The following is a 15,847-nucleotide window of genomic DNA, read 5'->3' as shown; positions in this document are numbered from 1 at the left end:
GAATTAATCTAAAAAAGGGGGTGAAAGTCCTCTACAATGAAAACTATAGAACATTAAAGAAAGAAATTGAAGAAAACTTTCAAAGATGAAAAGATCCCCCATGTTCTTGGAAAGGGAGAATTAACATTGTCAAAATGGCCATTCTACCAAAGGCACTATTACAGATTCAATGCAATTCCAATTAAAATCCCAATGACATTCCTCATAGAAATAGAGAAAGCAATCATGAACTTCATCTGGAAGAACAAGAGACCTCGAATAGCCAAAACAATCCTGAGTAGAAAAAGTGAAACAGGAGGTATCACAATACCAGACATTAAACTATACTACAGAGCAATCATGACAAAAACAGCATGGTATTGGCACCAAAATAGACAGGCAGACCAATGATACAGAATAGAAGACACAGAGACAAAACCACATAAATAAAGTCACCTCATACTAGATAAAGGAGCCAAACACATACAATGGAGAAAAGATAGCCTGTTCAACAAATGTTGCTAGCAAAACTGAAAACCCATATGCAGTACAATGAAATTAAACCTCTATCTCTCACCCTGCACAAAACTCAACTCAAAATGGATCAAAGAATTAGACCAGAGACCCTGCACCTAATAGAAGACAAGGTAGGCCCGAAACTTCATCATGTTGGCTTAGGATCAGACTTCCTCAACAAGACTCCCAAAGCACAAGAAATCAAAGCAACAATCAATAAATGGGATGGACTCAAATTAAAAGTTTTTTCTCAGCAAAGGATACAATCAAGAATGTGAAGAGAGAGCCTACAGAGTGGGAGAAAATCTTTTCCACATGCACTTCAGATAGAGCACTTTTCTCCAAACTTTATAAAGAACTAACAAAACTTTATTCCAAAAATACAAAGAACCCAATCAATGGACAGACACTTTACAGAAGAAGACATACAGGCAATTAATAAATATATGAATCAGTGTAGGGCTTTTTTGTGAACTCCTTTTACTTTCTCTTGGATGAATCGTAAGTGCGGAATTACTGCGTTATGGGGAGATGTATTTTAACCTTATAAGGAACTACTTACATCAACAAAGTATGAGCTCTGGCTGTTTACATCTTCACCCCCATTTGATGTCACTAGGCTGTCTAATTTTAGTCATTCTATTAGGTATGTGGTTTCTCATTGTGGTTTGGTTTTTTCTTCCCCTGCTCACTAATGATATTAGAAACTTTTTCATGTGCTTATTGGCCATTGGAATAACTGCTCTTGTAAAATATCAACTTAAAATATCCCCAATTTATTTAGTGGCTTCTTTGTCTATAAATCCCTGTTTTTTTTGGAGTTCTCTGGATAAAAATTGTCTCTGTTATGGTTTAGAAAAGAGATACCCCCCAAAGCTCCTGTTAATGCAGGAATATTCAGAGGCAAAATGGTTAGATTATGACAGCTGTAAACTAATCAGTTCATCCTAGTTTGAAAGAATTAACTATGTGGTAACTGTAGGCAAGTGGGGTGTGACTGCAGGAGGTGGGTCAGTAGGGATATGCCCTGGAAGAGCTCACCTGCTCAGTAGTCCCTTCCCTTCTCTCTGCTTCCTGGCTGTCATGAATGGAGCAGAGTTCCTCTGCCATGCCCTTACACTGTGTTTCGCTCCCTCATCTTGGGTCCAAAGCAAGGGACTCAGCCTACTGTGGACTGGAACCTCCAAAACCAAGAGTCAAAATAAACTTTCCCTTCTCTAAGTTGTTCTTGAAAAGTATTTTGGTCACAGAGATGCAAAACTGACTAACTCAGTCACATATATGCATAACAATTTTATTTTCTCTGTTGCTTGCTAGTTTATTTTCTAAATAATGTCTGATGAGCCAGTTATAATTTTAATAAACTCTAATGTAAAAAAAATTTTAAGAGAATGCATTTTTTTCTTCTAAGAAAAATGTCTCTAGTCAATACAAATAATAGGATATTATTTTACATTTTGTCTTAGGAGTTTTAAGTTTACATTTTACATTAAAGTCAGTATTCTTTCTCAGAACAATCCTGTGTAAGATGAGAGGTGGGGTTAAGGTTTCTTTCTATCTTTGTGAGTAATCAGTTGTCTTGGTACCACTTGTAGAAAATAATTTCTTCATCTCACTTAAATGTTTGCATTCATTTCAACATCATTTAACATTATATGTGTGGGTCTATCTCAGGACTAGGCATTATGTTTTATTCAGGACCGTGTATTGTGATTCACTAATCTATCCTTGGACCTCTCTCTACCATGATACCGTCATTCCTATGCATCATAGTAAAACTTAAATTTAGACCTGGTAAGTTCTCCAACTCGGTTCTTTCAAGTTGTTTGAGATTTTTAATTCTAATCATTTTAGGGACCCCAAAGTTACCCTCTACATCATCAGTTTCTGTTTTGGTAAAAATTATTTTAAAAACAACTGAAATCATAAAATCTACCTTTCCCTTGTCCTTCTATATCCAGACATCTCACTACCATAAATGTATTGTGAATTTCACTCATGTTTTCATTATCTAATTGTAGGTACAAAGCTAGTATTACTTCTAAAATCTTTTGGACTTTATCATGGTATGCAGAGCAGTCTATATGTTTTCAAATTATTTTGAACATTTATCTATATTGATATATATCTAATTAGTTTATTTTAGTATCTGCATTATACTAATTATAAATATATCTTAATTTATTTATCTCTACTATTGATAGATATTTAGATGATTTCAGTTTATCAACGTACCTGACTCTTAACAGGTATATTTCCACTGTGTTCTTCCAAGGAGAGTTTAGAGTTCTGTTGGCGGGTCCTATCTTTCATGATATTTGATATGAATTCTCCATATGAATTTAAAAATTATTTTTACATTCCATGAATACTTGAAGATCCTAGTTTCATCAATATATAATTTATAACTAATTGCTATTTTTAATATTGAGTATCCTTTTCAATAAAAAAATTTCTAATTTTGAATATTTCCACTTATTCTATTATATATATTTCCTTGTTAACATGTTATTTTTTCTTATTGTAGATAGTAACTTTTCCACCTACTATAGTTTAAATGGGTTATTGCTGGAGGATAAGAATGATGTCAAGTTTTCAAATGGAGATCCTTACTACAAAATAGGCAGTGAATTATAGAACTGCAAGCTAATAAATATACATATATTATGTATATTGTGTTAACCCATGAAATTTGTGAAAATTTACAACAATTTAAGCAGCAACAAAGTACAAATATAATTGACTGTTTTTTCTATTTAAAGGGAACATGTCTAAAGCTATGAAACTAGGTAAAATGTTTTCTTTAGGACCTTAGCAAACATGGTCTATGAAAGGAAGGAAGTTCCTGTCTGTTTCTCATTTATGATGGTTTAAAACTCTTCTTTATCTGTAATATAATCATATGATGTTTCACTTTTAATATATTACTCTGGACATCACTATTTTTCAGCTTTCTAATACTGAATCTTCCTTGAATTTCTGTATCATGATTATCCATTTTCTGCATTATCTCATATTAAGCTTACGACATATATTTGTCACTAATCTCTGGAATCTAGTCATAATGCTTATTTTTATATTCTGTTAGACATTACTTGAATCACCTTAAGGCACCTTAAGACTGACCTTTTTCTGGAAACCATATGCTTCAGAAAAATCTCAAGTACAATAAAAAGGATCTTGCATATGACTGTTGATTTAAAAATACTGAGAATTGTTTTGTAGAGTATGTCTCTACATTAATTAACTGAAATACTTGCAGAATGGCTGCTAGACGTTTTCAGTGCTTAGAATTTCTCTCTTCTCTGATGACTGGAAGACTTATTATGACTAAATAAACTTGTAGCCATTGAGAAGTAGAAAATTAGCAGATAGCTTGAACCACAATTACTCAACCTGTAAACTTTGTAAAAGAGAGTAAACATCTCCTTGTATCTCCAGGCATGCCACCTGGATGTTGTCACTTAAGATCTGTGCAGACAGGAGACTATCAAAATTCAACTTCTCATCTCTCTTCTAATCTTCAGTATCTCGTTGGCCCAGGCCAAATTGTTTGTGGAAGAAGAGGTAATTTTATTCTTTTCAACCTAATTATTTGACTTGCAAAGAGGAAACCAGGGAAAATTTCATTTATGCCAGTCCTATATGCAAGGTTCCTATGGAAGAATAATATGCATATTTTTATAAGGTAATAGTAGGGGAACAATATAAAAATGGTTTATGGTTTGGTCACAGGTTCATAGTCCACAGGACAAAGCCTTAAGTCTCTGTTTATTTGCCAGTAAACTTCTGAGCAGGTTATTTCATTTGTATGGGATTTGTTTTTCTACTCTCCCCTAAACCACCTTATTTAGATTGAAGGCACACCTTTATACGCTTTCTTCCATTCATTAAATTCAAAAACCTTTCCATATACTCTCCCATTTACTTGTGTCTCTAAAGAAGTGGTGTATCTTTATTTAGACCATTTATGGGTGGGGCAATCTGAGAAATAAGGAAGTAAATGAGTTACCTTGTGTCAGAGTTTTAATGGATATTACAGCACAGATGGAAAGCCCATATAACACATTTGCCACACTTCTGACATATATGTTACTTCTAACTTCCTTTTTGGAAAGTGATTATACTTAATATGTGGTTCAATTCCCAGAAAGTTTTGGCTGATACCTTATTCCATCTATTTTGCTGGAACATTATGTTCTATCAGTCCAAAAATATTCACGACTTGATGACTGATAGTTTTCTTTTTCCTTTTAGGAAATTTAATCCTTTTTGGTTACCTCTTGAATTTTAATACAAACACATTGGATGTAAAATCTTATCTAAAGTTCAAGTTGCTAAAGAAGACAATCTTTTTATTCACAAAAAATTATTTATATAAAATATGAAATATCAAGAGCAATGTCCCATAAATTTTATGTTTCAAAGGAAAAGATTTTACACGGTTTAGAATGCTAAAAGCATCAATAGGCAATAAGTTATAACATGCTAAGTTTCTATCTATACATAGCTTAATTTATAGTATTAGAGCAATGATTTTGCTTATATTTTGAAGAGAAATAGAATGCAGAGGCAATTCAATATTTTTAGCGGTTATTAGAATGCCTTTGAGCAATATTTTTTAAAGATAAAAATAAGACTGTAAGATTACTCACCTAGAAAGTCTCATAATAAACAGGAATTTAAGTCATGATATTTCCCTTTGGGTTAGTCATGTATATATTGTGTATTGAAATAATTGAAATACATTGTGATAAAATGTGAATTACATTTGAAATAGTCTCAGTCCTGATAATTTGGAAGAGATTAATATCTTAGATTCTGTTTAACTAAGCTTAAGTAATCATATTCTCTGCATGTTATTTGGCCATAAGACTGAGATCTATATACCCCTTACCAGTGTCCTTTCAATAAACAGTTTATTCAACCATTAGGAGTGCTAATACTTATTTTTCAAGGTTTTTATGAGATTTCAATGATAAGAAAGCATCTGTGAATACATTCCATGCATAAATTCACCATTCCAACCCAAGAATCTCTCTTTTATTATCTTTACATGCAATGCAACCAACTCTGACAAACCTCTTTAGACAGAAATGTTCATTAATAACACATAATTCTAGAGTAAAGACTTTAGAGAAATTCTTTAGAGAATTTCTTTGAAGGTCAGCTGCTGACCTAGATTTATCCTTTCCAGAACTTAAAATCCTGTCACAAAGAGGGAAAGAAAACTATTATTTCTTACTGAGTACTCATTGTATATTAAAGGGAAAATAACTATAATTTTAAGAAGAAAACATGCAAACACCTTGCTCAAATTCTAAGACAATATGTCACTTTCTCCTTTCTTCTTCTTTTTTTTTTTTTTTCATGTTCATTGTTTGGTCTGTTTGTCCCACTTTGCTTTATCTATCTTGAAATACTTACCCTAGAATTATTGTATAATTTATTTCTATTTATGGATTTTTCTAAGTGAGTTGGATAAGCATTTTCTGAGGTTTCATCAACATCCTTCTCTAAGACTATCAGAGCAGATTAAAAGTGAGGTGTGGAACCCCAGCTGGTGGGGATTGGCTATTTTTGGTTCATAGTATACTTGTAATATTAGTATGTTTAACAATATTAAGAAAATTATTTTCTAAGCTTGAGCATCCTCCAGGTTCCAACCAAAGTCTCCAGCCTACCATTCTAAGCATAAATTTTCAGCATGGTTTTCTCATCTATAGCATCTATATACTAAGTCTGTGGCCATTTTTGTCCTCTAACAATCACCCATTTCTATAGTTTTGTTAGATTGGTTTTTATTTTTCTATATTTATACTTTATACTCTTCAAACCTGATTCAAATCTGTGATTTTAACCATCAATTTTTAAATATTAAAAGCATATATACCCTAGAAAACAAACAATATTTTTCATTCTAAAAATATAAAACTTGTACTAAGAAGCTAAAATCATGGCTTTGCTCCCAGTTTAAACCATCTGACTTTAGGGACATAATTACAGGCAGAAACTGTGACTTTGGTCCAATTACGTGCTGGGCTCTAGCTGGGTGCCTCCTGTTTCTTTGAAGATGAGTAGCCAAAATTAGAATTTAAATTGTCAGTTCAAAGAAACACAAGGTCTATTTGGTTTCTGCTAGTTAAAGAGTCATATGGGAACCCAGAGGGGAAGACTCCCATATCATTCACTTACTTTCCTGAACTTGACCCCAGTTTTGAGGGTTAAAAAGGGAGTCTAGGTTTGTAAGAAACTGTTAACTGTCTTCTCAATTATTTATCATTGCACTTTATGTAATAACTTATGGCCAGAATATGGTTCTATTAAATATGAATGAATGTAAATCTATTCTTCCACAGTGCCTGTCAGGGGTAGCGTTGGGGGTGGGTTGGAGGGAAATGGAGAGGAAAATGAAAACTCCTTAAAATAATATAGCAATTAGTTTCTCTATTTGAGAGCTCTAAGTTTCACTAAATAGCAGTGATAAGCAGCAGTAAACTGTCACCCCAGGAGAGGGGAAAAATGTCAAATTTGCTTCTGAAAAGAATTTTTTGAAAACACAGTCAATTCAGTTTTATCCTGAAGATTTATTTCATACCAGTCAAGACCAATTCAAACATGTCTCCCAGATGCAATGAGTATGAAGAACTAGAACGTACTGTCATCTGATTTTGCAATATCCTCTAAATATTGGATAGAGATGGCAGAAACAGAATACTGCCCAAAATCTATGTTAAGGCAGTTTTAGCTCAAGAAAGCACATGCTGACTGTGTGTGTGCGTGCGTGTGTGTGTGTGTGTGTGGCAGTGTATGTGTGTTTGTGTATGATTTTCCTTTTGGAGGATTTTTTGAGTGTGTGTCTTTCCTTTTTATAACACACATGAAACAAAATGAGAGTGGGGGAGGAATTTATTCCAGCTTTCCTAAAAGGAAGGCCTTCATGCCAAATGCTATGTGAAATGATTTTGCCCACGGCAAGTGAAGTGACATATTTGAAAAATGATATAGCAGTCCTTTGAAACTACACTAAGGAGTTCCAAAATTAATTCAATGGATAATTAACTGGTTATGAAACTAAATCACAACATGCATGTTGCAATTAAAATGGTAAATAATCATCTCACTCTTTTCCTTGTGAACTGACAAAAATCCATTACAGAATATAGAATCAGGGAACCTAGTAAATATATATTTGCAGTTATTTGCAGGACGTCTAAATCAAAATGAAAATCTAATAAAAAGCAGTTTAAATAAAAGTCGTCGTTATTTCCTTGGCAAGGCAAATACCCCTCCCTACTCTGCTACCTGAAATTGACAGAAATTAAGAGCAAGAATCAAAATCATGGAATGATTCACATAATATTATGGAAGACAACAATGTAATTAATGATAGTTAAAATGTTGGAACTGAGCACCATCTCTTGCCTCCCACTCACCTAATAACAGCAGAACTGAGATTAATGATCTTTTATAAGTATCATGTATTGCATTAAATGCATACTTGATAGATACACATAAAGAAATGCTTTTCACTGAGGATGAACTACACTTGTTTGGGGAATTCACAATATCCAAATTGACAAGTTGGCATTTACTTCACCTTTTAAAATCCACTTAAATGTTAGTTGATTTGTTCTTACCCATTTATATGGCAGCCAATTCTTCTTCCCTATACTGTCAAAGGTGAAACATGGTGCATCTGTGGAAACTTTGGACCTGATTCAGGTTTACTAGCTCCAGCTATCTGTAGGCTCAAGAAGTCATGATTCTGCAGAATATCTGAATTTTTTTCATGCTGCAAGTGAATAATACACATTTTTATAGCTTTATATATCCTACCCAGAACCTGAAATGACTTAATAAACATTTATCTAAATTTATAATTACATAAATTCTCAATAGGTTGTAATACTTCATTGTAAATATCTACCATAACTCATTTGACTATTGTACTGATGTTGACTATTCTAAACTTTTTAATATTAAAAATAATATGTCAGTAGATATTTATGTGCCTTGCTTATTTTTTATTCAGAATTATTTCTATAGTACATGTTCATAAAAACAAAATTACATTGATAAAAATTGAATAGGGTCATACTGCAAGTTGATGGGTTTGAATCAAGTTCTGTCTTTAATTGTCTATTAATTTTAGGTAGCTGAATAAACCTTCTAAGTTTCTTTGGTGAAATATTTTCAGTTTTTGAAAAATAAGAATAATAATAACACATAAAATTCCTGTGAAAAGTAAGTGAGGTAACACATGTGTAGTACTTAGGAATAAATCACTTTAGGGTAATCATGCAATTATTGTTAGTTATTGTAATCATGAATTTTTTATAGATTTTTTGCCAAATGACTTTTCTTTTTATCCAGACAAACTTAAGTTCTACTGTTTACTTTGTTTCATAATTACATATGCTGTATCATATATTCAAAACATCAGGACTTTGTAAAAGTACAAATACTCAGGCTCAGATCTTGCTTCTGCATTTAGAACTAATATTGACTTAGAAATTTTTTTAAACTTTTCTCATTTTAAGGTTCCTCATTCCTAAAACAGGATTTATAATTACTCTTAGTCAATTCAGAAATTATAAATAATATAGGTAAGTTACTTAGGACATATTACATACTCAAAGTTTCTCATTCTTAAGTATACATAAGAATTACCTAAAGATCTTTTGTTGAGTTTTATCCCAATTAATTTCTTAACAATCTCTGAGGTCATGTACCAAGTATCAGTATGTTGTTATGGCACCCTGGGAAATAGCCAGGTTGTCAATGATGGAGGCATTATATCCTTATTCATGTTATGTGTCTACATAACAATTAAAATGTATAAATGACCTTATAATTGCCAAATCACTTTCATTATATGTTGATTTATTTCAAAGCTTTCAAGATTTGTTTTATTAAATGTCTATGTTTTTTAAAAAGTTTATGCATTCTGAGTTCTGTTAATTAGCAATGTTGGCACAAAGTTCATTGCTTTCTCTCAGTTTCAATGTATTATACATATTAGTTTATAAAATTATCACCAAATCTGTTTGAAAATCTCATCACATTTATATTGTGCATTATAACACCTGAAGCTCAAATTCTTCATGCCATAGCCAGTTGAATTCTTCACTGAATCTGTGAGAAGAATGCTCAGAATTTTCTTTCCCTTCCTAGTTGGTGACCTGACCTTAAATACACAGCATACCAGCAAGTTGCCAATGACACTATTTTGTCTGTAAAACCTCACCTTTCTTGCCTTATGAGCATCAATAAGCTAGGTCTATAACCATTAAAAGCTCTGTAGAATTTGCACAGAGGGAAATAATTGGATGGGATTTCTGAAGGACAGTCTTCCACACTCTTCCACACAGAATCCAGGAAAAAGAGGTCCTGCTGCTGAGTAAAGAGGTGCCTTCTTGATTATTATAACACAAGGATTATAGTAAAGCAGTGCCATCATACATTACTGTCCTCTATTACCAAAAAAGCTATAATGTGCTTTCCTGGCCCCTCCATGCTTGATTTAGATTGTTCCTGTTGTTGTACAGGACTTTTAAAGCTCAGTTCTGAAAGAGATTTTTCATCACAACCTCTCTTAAATTAAAATGGTCTTTTCCTAGAATGAAAAGTACCTTTCAAAGATATATAATGTTCCAAGATATTTGTTCAAATAAGTGTAGCAATTACAATGATATAGCTTAAAAGTAAAGCAATATATTTTGAAATAAATAATATTACCTTAATAGAAAATAATATAACAATACAATAACCAAGTTTTCACATAAATAATCTAAGACTCCTAGCTATATTTTTTTGATGTGTATCACTATTTTGGTTCATCCCTATAATTCCTACTCCTATCTCTAAGTGTTCTTGTATTATAGTTTTAAACATAATAATTTTATGAAACATACACCGGATGAACACAAAGTAAAATTCTTCTATGATTCAGCTTCCTTTGTATGTTTGTTCACTATTGATATGTTGAGGATTAATCCTTTGTGATTTATAGTATTTATGTAAAAGATACTTTTATAAGCTGAGTGAAATATAATTAAAATGCTCTTCTTATAGAGCTATAATATGAAAGGTATATTACGTTAGGAGATACATTATAGACAACATAACTAACTTCTTAACAATGTCAGGAACTCCTTCTCAAAACCAAGAAAATTAACCGATGTGCTTGGTGGATTTATTAACTGGTATTCTTATCCTAAGCTAGAATGTTGGAACTTGCATGTTTTATAAGATGGTACTTCTAACAAATGTACAGCGATTCCCCAGCCTCCCTCCCAGAATTGTTTCTGTCAATAATTCACTTAAGAAAAAGCAGACTGGTTCGTTCATTTTAATATGTTGTTCTAACCGAGGTCAGTTGTTGCTGAGCCCACTCTCCACACCTAGGTCGGACATCGCTGAGCTTGCCCCCAACACCGAGGTCAGTCGCCTCGCTGAGCCTGTCTGCCTGCCTGCCCCCCTACTGCTGAAGGACACTGCGCCTGCCTCCGTGCTGACTTAGCACAACCTTGCTGGGGCTCCTCAGCTCCTTTGGAGGCTGGTGCAGGCACTTTGAATTATTCCTGAGGGCATGGCCATCATCATTGGAAGGGCGGCTCCTTCCTGAGACACCTACAGGAGACTGGAGGCCCTTTGACAGGTACCTCTGTTTACTCACATCCTGCACCCTTCCCCATCCTCTTGTTCACAACTAGAAATATAGTAAGTGGTAATTGAGCTGATCATGTTTATTTTAAAAATGTTAAAGTCTTTATAGGAGCTATCTGGTTCAAGGCTGCATTTTCTCTGTATTGGGTGCTACTGGTATTGATCTCCTCTTCAAAGGAGATGTAGTGGAAAACTGCAGGGTCATAATAAGCCTGCAGGGGGCAAACTTCAGTATCTCTGATCATCACTGCTAGAGGGGAATATATAGAAACAATACGAAAAAACAGGGGAAGAAAGTGTCCCTAACAAACCAAGATGCTATTGTGATAGACTCCAATGACAGCATGGCAGTATAAATGACAGAAAAAGAGTTTAGAATCTGCATGATTAAAATGATCCGTGAAGCAAAAGATGAGATAAGAGAGCAAATGCAGGCAATGCAAGATCATTCCAGAAGACAGTTAAAAGAGAAAATGCAAGAAGCAAAAGAACACTTCAATAAAGACATAGAGATTCTGAAAACAAACCAAACAGAAATACTTGAAATGAAAGAAATGACAAACCAAATTAAAAACTCAATCACCAACAGAATAGACCTTGTGGAAGACAGAATCTCAGACAATGAAGACAAAATAAAATAAAATTGAACAAACTGAGAAGATGTTAAGAAGTCATGAACAGAACCTCCAAGAATTATGGGATGTCATGAAAAGACTGAATTTAAGAATTATTGGGATTGAGGAAGGCACAAAAATACAAAACAAAGGCATGAAAAACCTGTTCAATGAAATAATATCAGAAAATTTCCCAAACCTGAAAAATGAAATGGAAAATCAAATACAAGAGGCTTACAGAACACCAGGTGTACAAAACTACAACAGATCCACACCAAGACACATTATAATGAAAATATCTCACATTCAAAATAAAGATAGGATTTTAAAGGCTGCTAAAGAAAAGCTTCAGAATACATATAAGGGGAATCCAATATGGATATCAGCTGATTTCTCAGTCCAGACTCTAAATTAAAGAAGGGCCTGGAACAATATATTTCAAGCTCTGAAAGAACATGGATGCCAACCAAGAATACTATACCCAGCAAAACAAACCTTCAGATTTGACAATGAAAGAAAATCTTTCCATGGTAAACAAAAGTTAAAAGAATTTACAAATAGAAAGCCTGCCCTACAAAACATTCTCAGCAAAATATTTCATGAGGAGGAAATGAAAAACAATAATACAAGTCAGCAAAGGAAGGAACTACCCTAAAGGAAAAGCCAATTAAAGGACAAGCAAAAAACCAAAAATAAGCCAAAATGAGCAAGAATACAAATCATATCTCAATAATAACCTTGAATGTCAATGGCCTAAATTCAAAATCAAAAGACATAGACTAGCAAACTGGATTAAAAAGAAAGACCCAACAATATGCTGCCTTCAAGAGACTCATCTAATAGAAAAAGACATCCACAAACTAAAGGTAAAAGGATGGGGAAAAACATACCATGCACATGGACAGTAAAAAAGCAGGGGTCTCTGTCCTCATGTCAGATGAAGTGTAAGTTAGTCAGAAGGGATAAACAAGGACATTTCATACTGTTTAAGGGAAGCATAAAACAGCACAGCAAGATTAACACTTTTAAATATTTATGCCCCAAACAATGGAGCATCTACATATATCAAACAAACCCTTCTCAATTTTAAGAATCAAATAGACCAAAACACATTAAGAGTAGGGGACTTTAACACAGCACTCTCACCACTGGATAGATCCTCCAAACAAAAACTGAACAAAGAAACTATAGAACTAAATAATACAATCAATGATATACACCTAATATATATTTACAGAGTATTTCAGCCATCATTGAGTGAATATACTTTCTTCTCAGTAGCTCATGCATCCTTCTCCAAAATAGACCATATGCTATGCCAAAAAAAGCCATTAGTAAATACAAAAAAATAGAGATCCTACCCTGTATCCTATCAGACCATAATGGAATGCAATTAGAAATGAATGATAAAATAACAAACCAAAACTACTCATATACCTGGAGACTAAATAATATGCTACTGAATGATGCAATGATAACAGAAGACATCAGGAAAGAAATTAAAAAATTCTTAAAAGTAAATGAGAACAATGACACAACATATCAAAACCTCTGGGACACTATGAAAGCAGTACTAAGAGGAAAGTTCATTGCGTTGAGCTCATACATCAAAAAAATAAAAAGTCAACAACTAAATGACCTAACATTACACCTCAAAGCCCTAGAAAAAGAAAAACAGATCAACACCAAAACTAGTAGAAGACAGGAAATAATTAAAATCAGAGCTGAAATCAATGAAATTGAAACAAGAGAAACAATTCAAAAAATTGAAAAAGTAAACAAAATTGATAAACCCCTAGCCACACTAATGAAGAGAAGGAGAGAAAAAACTCAAACTACTAGAATTTGTGATGAAAATGGAAACATCACAACAGACACCATTGAAATACATAACATAATTAGAAGCTATTTTGAAAATCTATACTCCAACAAAATAGAAAATATCAAAGACATCAACAAATTTCTAGAGACATATGATCCTCCCAAACTGAATCAGGAAGGTGTACATAATTCTAAACAGATCAATTTTAAGCACTGAAATAGAAGAAGCCATTAAAAGCCTACCAACCAAGAAAAGCCCAGGACCAGATGGATTCTCAGCTGAATTCTACAAGACTTTTAAAGAAGTAATGATACCAATACTCCTCAAAGTATTTCAGGAAATAGAAAAGAAGGGAATCCTTCCAAATTCATTCTATGAGGCTAGTATCACTCTGATACCAAAACCAGACAAAGACTCATCAAAGAAAGAAAACTTTAGAACAATATCCCTGATGAACATAGATGCAAAAATCCTTAACAAAATACTGGCAAATCCCATACAAAAATATATTAAAAAGATAGTGCACCATGATCAAGTGGGGTTTATCCCAGGGATGCAAGGTTAGTTCAACATCTGGAAATCAATAAATGTAATTCATCACATCAATAGACTTAAAGTTAAGAATCACATGATTATTTCAATAGATGCTGAGAAAGCATTTCATAAAATACAGCACCCCTTCATGCTCAAAACACTAGAAAAAATAGGAATAGTACGAACATACCTCAACATTGTAAAGGCTATCTATGCTAAGCCCATAGCTAACATTATTCTTAATGGAGAAAAACTGAAAGCATTTCCTCTAAAAACTGGAATAAGACAGGGATGCCCTCTTTCACCACTTCTATTTAACATTGCCCTTCAAGCACTTGCCAGAGCAATTAGACAAACCAAAGAATTTAAAGGGATACAAATAGGAAAAAAAGAACTAAAGCTGTCACTATTTGCTGATGACATGATCCTATATTTAGAAGATCCAAAAAACCCCACTAGAAAACTTCTAGAACTGATAAATGAATTCAGCAAAGTAGCAGGATATAAAATCAATATGCGTAAGTCTAATGCATTTCTATTCATAAGTGATGAATCCTCTGAAAGAGAAATTAGTAAAACCACTCCATTCAGAGTAGCCTTAAAAAAAAAAACAAAACAAAACAAAACAATACTTTGAATTAATCTAACAAAAGAGGTGAAAGTCCTCTACAATGAAAACTACAGAACATTAAAGAAAGAAATTGAAGAAAACCTTTGAAGATGGAAAGATCTACCATGTTCTTTGATAGGCAGAATTAACATTGTCAAAATGACCATTCTACCAAAGGCACTATACAGATTCAATGCAATTCCAATTAAAATCCCAATGACCATCCTCATAGAAATAGAGAGGTCAATCATGAACTTTATCTGGAAGAACAAGAGACCTCGAATAGCCAAAACAATCCTGAGTAGAAAAAGTGAAACAGGAGGTATCACAATACCAGACATTAAACTATACTACAGAGCAATCATGACAAAAACAGCATGGTATTGGCACCAAAATAGACAGGCAGATCAATGGTACAGCATAGAAGACACAGAGATAAAACCACATAAATAAAGTCACCTCATACTAGATAAAGGAGTCAAACACATACAATGGAGAAAAGATAGCCTGTTCAACAAATGGTGCTGGCAAAACTGGAAATCCATATGCAGTACAATGAAATTAAACCTCTATCTCTCACCCTGCACAAAATTCATCTCAAAATGGATCAAAGAATTAGGAATTAGACCAGAGACCCTGCACCTAAATAGAAGACAAAGTAGACCCGAATCTTTATCATGTTGACTTAGGATCAGACTTCCTCAACAAGACTCCCAAAGCACAAGAAATCAAAGCAATTATCAATAAATGGGATGGACTCAAACTAAAAAGCTTTTTCTCAGCAAAGGATACAATCAAGAATGTGAAGAGAGAGCCTACAGAGTGGGAGAAAATCTTTTCCACATGCACTTCAGATAGAGCACTTATCTCCAAAATTTATAAAGAACTAACAAAACTTAATGCCAAAAATACAAAGAACCCAATCAATAAATGGGCCAAGGAACTGGACAGACACTTTACAGAAGAAGACACACAGGTAATTAATAAATGTTTGAAAAGTGTTCAACATCTCTAGTAATTAGAGAAATGCAAATTAAAACTCTAAGATTTTATCTTACTCCAATTAGAATGGCTTTTATCAAGAACACAAACAATAATAGC

Source organism: Sciurus carolinensis, chromosome 8 (genome assembly GCF_902686445.1).
Source record: "Sciurus carolinensis chromosome 8, mSciCar1.2, whole genome shotgun sequence".
Taxonomy (NCBI): Eukaryota; Metazoa; Chordata; class Mammalia; order Rodentia; family Sciuridae; genus Sciurus; species Sciurus carolinensis.
The sequence above is the reverse complement of the archived record's forward strand: the minus strand, read 5'-3'. Positions refer to the sequence as shown.